The 7,204-nt window shown below is 41.0% G+C and overlaps 1 protein-coding gene and 1 long non-coding RNA gene across 9 annotated transcripts in view; one reads left to right on the forward strand and one right to left on the reverse strand.

Moving 5' to 3' along the window:
- Window positions 1–2,747, reverse strand: part of Sanbr (SANT and BTB domain regulator of CSR) — a 57,845-nt gene extending 55,098 nt beyond the window's left edge. For 3 of the 8 annotated variants that reach the window (XM_087216031.1, XM_021246325.2, XM_021246319.2), the window contains exon 1: window positions 2,596–2,747. The gene's annotated coding sequence lies outside the window, so the exon portion shown is untranslated. Of the gene's footprint in view, window positions 1–1,912; window positions 2,133–2,169; window positions 2,281–2,595 lie in introns of those variants that run through there. The other 5 variants (XM_087216030.1, XM_087216028.1, XM_087216029.1 and 2 more) reach the window with 4 other exon arrangements.
- A 95-nt stretch (window positions 2,748–2,842) lies between these two features.
- LOC147826945 (uncharacterized) overlaps window positions 2,843–7,204 on the forward strand; it is a 33,965-nt gene continuing 29,603 nt past the window's right edge. Inside the window, exons 1-2 of the long non-coding RNA XR_015452976.1 lie at window positions 2,843–3,194; window positions 7,039–7,131. This is a non-coding gene — a long non-coding RNA (uncharacterized LOC147826945). The remainder of the gene's footprint in view (window positions 3,195–7,038; window positions 7,132–7,204) is intronic.

A 7,204-nucleotide genomic window follows, 5' to 3' on the forward strand; every position in this document is an offset into this window, starting at 1 on the left:
TAAAACAAAGGTAAAAATAGTAGCTAGCTCACATACTTCTGAGGATACTCTGGATGCCAAGTATTACCCGGCATACAGTGAGAAATATATAATGTTTGTAGTAATTGCATCACTGTTCTTGAGCTCCTGGATTAAGCAGATTCATAAAGATTAATATGATAAACCAGGTTGTAGGGAAATGCAAGTTTGAGTCCATCCTGGGCAACTTAGCAAGAGCCTGACTCAAAAAAAAAAAAAAAAAAAAGGCCAGGGATGCAGCTCAGTGTGAAAGTCCTGGCTTTAATCCCCTGTACCAAAAAAAAAAAGAAAGGTTAATATGATAAATAAAAGGATAGTAATATCTCAATGAAGTATGTTGCTAACAAATTGAGTAGCAGCTTTACCACTCTAGCAGTACAAACTGGGGCTTCCACTGTCTCACCCATAAGGAAAATACCTATGTTTAGGACTATTGTGAGAACCAAATTATACTATAAAGACCCAGCACACTGTCTGCTACACAACATATGCTCAGTAACTTATTACTACCATTATTTCCCCCTTCCTACTTCGGTCATTATTGGCATAAACAATTCCCAGTAATTAGTTTAATAACTGTAACTGTACCCAGTAGAAAATAATTTTACAGAACTTCATTCTTTTTTAAAGATTTGGCCATTTCGGCTGGGGACTTAGCTCAGTGGCGCTGTACCTTCCTCACAAGGGCAAGGCCCTGAGTTCGATCCTAGGTACCAGAAAAAAAAAGAGCCATTTCAAAGTCAGGTAAAAAAATTGAGTGAATCCAAAAGCAACGTTCTTTCATATATTCCTAGCTGAGTTTGATGAAAACCTGTGGAATGAAGGCCTGGAAAAGGTCTTGGAAGAACGTCAGAAATCTTTGAAAGGTCGTGAAAAATTTGTTTATTTTTCCCTTTAACCTACAGGACTATGGTTTCTCTTATGGGAGGAGACTCGTTTCTGATTTCTAGAAGTGACCAACAAGTCAAATACATATTGCCAAAAATGTTTGCTGAATTAATAAGAAAATCACAAAACTTGACAGACTGATTGTATCTTTTGCAATCCACTTCAAATTGAAGAGCCACAACTCATTTAAATGATTTAAGTATTTCCATTGTGCAAAAATAAATGGTAATTGTGTCCTGCAGATTAGTCAATTTAATTTTGAATGCACAACATTCTTGAAGGACCTGGTTTCTCACTAGCGAAAAAGGCACTGTTCTCCTTTATGTGAGCAGTACATGCATCACTTTGCATACCACCTGATTTGGGAAGCAGGGAATGGGCTGGTTTATTATGATTTGTTTGAATCTCAGCACAAAGCAGTCTAAAACAGATTTCCGGGCGAAGACCCTGTTGGGTTGTTTTTGTTTTTTTTTTGAAAGATTCAACTGAAATTCTAAAACACTGTCCACATCAAACACTTAAAAACTTATATGTATATTTCAAACGATATTCGATTCGTTCATGCTATACCTGTTTAAGAATAATTTAAATAATCTAAATGTGAAAAGAATTTGGGCTGGAAATGTACCTCAGTGGTAGAGTGCTTGCCTAGTAAGGGTTCTATCAACATGGGAAAAAAAAGTTTTTCTTAACCAAAAATAAATATTCTAATAAAGAGAAAAATAAAATACAATTGGAAACAGAGGAGATAGGTATTTTGCAAATGGGAAGAGGGGGAAGAGATGGAGGGAGGGGGAAGGAAAAAGAGGGAAAAGAGATATTACGTACATGATGCACCAACTCCCCATGAGGAATGTAATCATTATGCACTGCAAACGTCTACTAATAAAAAATTTAAAAAATATTCTATTATTTAATAGATTACACTTCTAAAGAATACACCTCTTATTCCCATATCTTGGTTTTTGTATATGTATTACTAAGACAGTGTCTGTAACTTCCCTACCAGATGGAGGTCGACGAAAAGCATCTGAATTTTTTCTCTGTGCAAACAGACTGGCTCTTGTAGACGGACTTTTTTTTTTGCCCCAGGTAGTGGCAAGATGGAAAGAGGGTGGAGGGTCGGTGGGGAAGGTCGAAGGCCTCTGGCACAAGGGAGGGTGGCGGTAACACTGAGTTATCCTGGACCCGGACTTCCAGACCCCTAACCACAAACGAGAACCGAGGCAGCTGGCTCTGATCCCAGAGAAAGTAACACTATACCCATGCCCAGAGTGTGGAGGTCAAAGCCCTTCAAACCCTGGCCCCGAGGCTCCTGTGCGGCGCTTCCTCCGGGCACCCCAGACCTTCGCGGCTCCCTCACAGTCCCGGTAGGCGCAGAAAATCACGGAACGCAGGTTGGGTCAGACAAAGACGTCCCGCAAAGGCGAGGCGGGACAGAAGCGGGGATACGCCGAGCTCCCTCAGCTGGAGGACAGGCGAGACCCGCTGCTGGCTCGGGGAGCAGGCGGGCGGCTGGAGCCGGGCCGGCTGGCTGCGCGTGGGGGCGTTCGGCGGCCGGGACCCCGGCCCAGGCACCCCAAGTGGGGGTGGGGACCGCGGTGGAACCGGCTGGCGGCGAGCGGTACCGCCCCTCGCCCCACTTCCCGTTCCCCTACCGTCGCCCGAGTCTTACGTCGTCTCTCTCACCTCTAAGGGGCCACGGAGGGCTTCGCTGCGCCTCTGTCACCTGCTGTCTTGCCAAGGAGCCCACACGACCCAGCCCGTAATCCCGACGCGGTGCCAGCACACGCCGCCCACCCGGGCGTCCGCTTACAGGCTACGGCCAGGCACCAGTGCCAGGAGCAGGGGGGCGGGGAAAAGAGCCGAGCCGATGCTATCTGACCAATCGCGAGTCAGCTCCACGGCGGCGGAGCCAATGAGCGACGAGCTCCTCCCGAGCTGGAGGGAGCCGGACGAGCGGCAGGGCGGGGAGCCGCCTAGCTTTCCCCGTGCCTTCCCTTCTCTGCCTTTCACTCCTGGGATTGTCGCAGTGCAGCGTCCCCACCCTCTTAGCGTCTTGTCTCCTAGCAACCAGATCCTTGGAGCTTGGTTTTAGATGACCAACTCTTAAATCCAGAAGAAAGGGGGATAATGTGGGAGACTCGGATTAAAACAGATGAAATGACTCGCGGCGCAGGCCATTTTGGTATATCTGCTTAGGAAGAACGAAAATATATGTGATCCGAGGGAGGCCAAAAGTATCTTGTGTGAAGCATTGTCTTTACCAGAAGGTGTCTCTTAAGAATGTAAGTAATTAGGGGCCCGGGATTTAGCTCAGTGGTTTCGCCGCCTGCTGTGCAAGCGCAAGGATCCGAGCTCGATCCCCGGTCCCCCCCCCCACCACCAAAATGTAAATAACTCTGAATTGCAAATTCGGTTTTCTACATTAATAGAGTCAGCAAGTGTGTGTTATGGTGGTGAATACTACTACTGGGAATCAAGTAAAATGCATTAAGCTCAATATTGCAAATGTTACGCTCTAATATCTCAAATTTTCACTTGGAATGTGTCTATCCTGGGAAACAAAATTGTTAGAATCAGAAAGGACAGAAAAAGTAAATTCTTATCCAAATGAATAATTACTGTAATGAGATCATACAGAAAGTCAGTTTTCTTTCCTTCCAACCATGACTTTGTTGTAGTTCTGAGGATTGAACCCAGTGCTTCAAGCCTGATAGGCAAGCGTTCTAACACTGAGTTGCATCCCCAGCCCTTTTTAAAAAATTGAGCTAAATTTCCCGGGGTAGCTTGAACTGCTACTGGGGAATATCCCAGTTTCTAAAGGATATTGTTTCACTTAATCCCACTAACAGGACTTGACTCTTTAAAGATCATGCCTGAAAAAATAAAGATCACGCCTGATTCAAAACTTCATCTTTGTAATATTGCTATTAACACGTGGCTGTTAATAGGAAGAGTTGATATATACTGAGTCCTTACCATATTCCGAGTACTCTGCTAAGTGCATAATACACAGTATCCTTCAGTCCTTTCAATAACTCAATGAAATAGGTATGATTTTTATCCTCATTTTAATGATGAGGAAGGTGAAATTCAAAGGTTAAATTCTCCCAGGAAACTATGAAGTGGCAGAGCTGGAATTCAAACACAGAATTGAATTGAAAATGCAATTAGAGGGCCGGGGATTTAGCTCAGCAGTTCCCGGCGCCTGCCTTGCAAGCACAAGGTCCCGAGTTCGATAAAAAAAGAAAATGCAATTAGAAGTGAAATAGTCTGCCCTTGAAAATGTAGTTGATAGAGATAAGGAAAATTCACAGACTCCTGAATTTGGTCTTCACAGTGATTTTTATTAGTTTTTACTGGCGTCTTTCTTAGTCTTCTCATCTTCCAGTTCCAGAAATGCAAAACGTTCTTGATTCATTTTTTGGGTTTTTTTTTTTGTTTTTGGTAGCGGGGATCGAACTCCAGATCTTGCGCTTGCTAGGCAGGTGGTGGAACCACTGAGTTATATCCCCGGCCCTCTTGATTCATTTTAAACTTATGAAATATTAACAAGTTTCAAATGGAAACTATTAACCATTCATATTAGGTAATTCATTTTGGTTGGTTTTTAAAAGTTTGTTGCCATATACAAATAGGGAACATTTTATCATTTAATACAATTATTGAGGAGTTGTTTTTTCAACTAATTTATGGGCATGGCTGCTATATATTATAAATGGTTGACCAATTTCAGATATTACCAAAGACTACAAAATACATGAAGCTACACATTATCAATATCTGCCATTCCTCTGACCAGTCAGAAAGTATTAGGTCTTAAAGCAGAAGTTTCCAAATGTCTATCTCAGTTAAGGCCCTGTGAGGATCTGTGGGAAAATGAGAAAAATAAATATACATCGCTGCTGGTTTATTAAGTTTGCTAACACTTACTTTCCCTTTCAAATTGTCTTTTCTACTTTCTAGTATTAGTATACTTTATTCCTTGTCTCACTCCCTATGTCATTTAGAATATATTGCTCAGTTAATTTCAAACTAAGGATTAATTTTAGAAATAAATATTCTTAGTAGTTAAAAAACCAAAACATTCCAAAGAGGGGAAAATAACCCCCACCAGATTTTATTGATTTCCCATAAGGTAAATTTCTAACAATTGGCTATTAGTATAGAAATTGGAAGGAACTTCTACTAGCATGGTGGAGTACACGCAAGACTTTTCTGGCTAAGAGCCACGCACATTAAAACACTTGTCTCAGAGGAAGTGGGGGTGGGGCCCAAAATCAGAACTGGTGAACTGCAAAACTGGACAGTGAATGGGTGCCTAGAGGGTGAGTGGTCTTGTAGTGGTCTGTCAGATATGGAGCCTTTTGGCCAGGAAACAGAGTCAGGGGAAGGTGATCCTGGTTTCCCATTCTTACACAACACTTTCAAGGGAGGACTAAAGTAGTCCCATATGACCTATCAGCAGAGGCAGATGCAATTCCTCAGTGGTGTAAAGCCTCCAATATTGGCCAGCAGAACTTACACAGATTAACAAGCAAAGAGCTCATAAAGATCACTGTGTATGTGAGGAGACTATGTGAGAAGACCAGACACTATGTGTGAATCAGTAGAAACTATAAACATTTTTCTAAGGATTGCAGATAATGGAGTTCTTGAAGATATACCATGGTATGCTTAAATAAAGGGTATAATAATTATCCAAAATGGACAGATTAAAAAGACAAAATCCAGGCATAATTATTGAAATATAATTATTTAATTATAATTTTTTGTCATTGTATTTTTAATTTTTAGAGAGATGAATCATACTGAACAGATATTTTAAATGGAATTATGTGCAGTGTAGGAAACTGTTGATATTTGTGTTTCTGGAGTTTGAGAGTGTTTCCAAGCCAAGTGACTCTAAGTTTTAATATATATTTTTTTTGGTACCAGGGATCGAACTTGGGTCCTTGCGCTTGCACGGTAGGCAGCAAAACCACTGAGCTAAATCCCCAGCCCTAAGTTTTAATATTTTATAGCAGCGATGGTGAACCTTTTAGAGCTTTCAGTGATACAATGCAGCACTTGTGCCATGGGTTCGTCACCACTGTTCTATGGGGAACTGTAGAAGCTGGACATTTGATTTATATTGTCCCTGTAAGTCCAAATGACTTGAGTGGTTCTAGAATGACCTTTAATAACTCTATATAAGCTCATTTTACTTTATGGATTTATTTTGTGTAGTGAAAAGGATGGTGGCTAGTTCTGCTTATGCTACAAAAGAGCCGCTTGATCTGGGATAATCACTTCTGTTTCTTTGGACCTGTTTTTCCCATATGTGAAATACATATGTTTGTTTAGAACAGTGATTTTCAAACTCTATTGACATTAATAATCACTTAGGGAGCTTGCTAGAATGGACTTGCCTGGATTCTGATCTAGTAGGCTTGATCATACTCCTAACTACTAGCATCTGAGTCTATCTAGCCTGCTTCCTCTCGAGTAGGGATAGACTGCTTGCTAGTCCAGGGCCAACCCTCCCATGTGCTCTACACTCATATATCTCATTCCCCGTTTCCTAATCAAGGGAAAGGATCCAGAAAATAATCCTTTGACTCTCATACATATTATCATTTCTATCTCTTTGCAGATTGGAATTAATAGCACACAAATACAGTCTTATTTCTTCTATCTTAAAACTGTCCCTCTGGATTTTACTTTTCCCTCTACTTACTAAGCTATTTATTTCCTTTCCTTCATTACAGTAACACTACACAGTAGCTTCAGATATTTTACCTCTGGCCATTTTCATTATCACCTACCTTGGGGAGGATTGCATTAGGAGTAACATTATTTCAGTCATACAATGATAAGAATAGCTAACATTTACTGAGTGCTTGTTATACTGCACTTCCTAAGTGCTTTTACCCGTTAATCCCTTTAATCCTAGAAAGTCAGTAGTTCCCTTTAGTCTTTGCCTCTGATTAAGTTTTATGTTAAAATTTTACTGTTCAAGATGAACTTTAAATAAGAGCTCATAAAAGTTGACAATGAGATTGTGCTAAGCTGATAATTTTATCTTGGGGACAGTGGTAGGCTGTGTTCTTATTGATATGTTTATGATATGTTGTCTCTCTCTTTCAGATTTTTTTAGAGCAGTTTTAATTGAACAGCAAAATTGGACAAGTTTAGAGAGTTCTTATATACACCCTGCAGCTGCTGGATCTTATGGCAATAGTATGTATGTTTCTTTTTGTCAGATGCTGCTGAACTGTCTTTCAAAGTGGCTTTGCCATTTGGCATTTCCATA

The sequence above is a fragment of the Heterocephalus glaber genome, unplaced genomic scaffold, assembly GCF_053883595.1.
Source record: "Heterocephalus glaber isolate CG9 unplaced genomic scaffold, H.glaber_assembly_v1.0 deba00001457, whole genome shotgun sequence".
Taxonomy (NCBI): Eukaryota; Metazoa; Chordata; class Mammalia; order Rodentia; family Bathyergidae; genus Heterocephalus; species Heterocephalus glaber.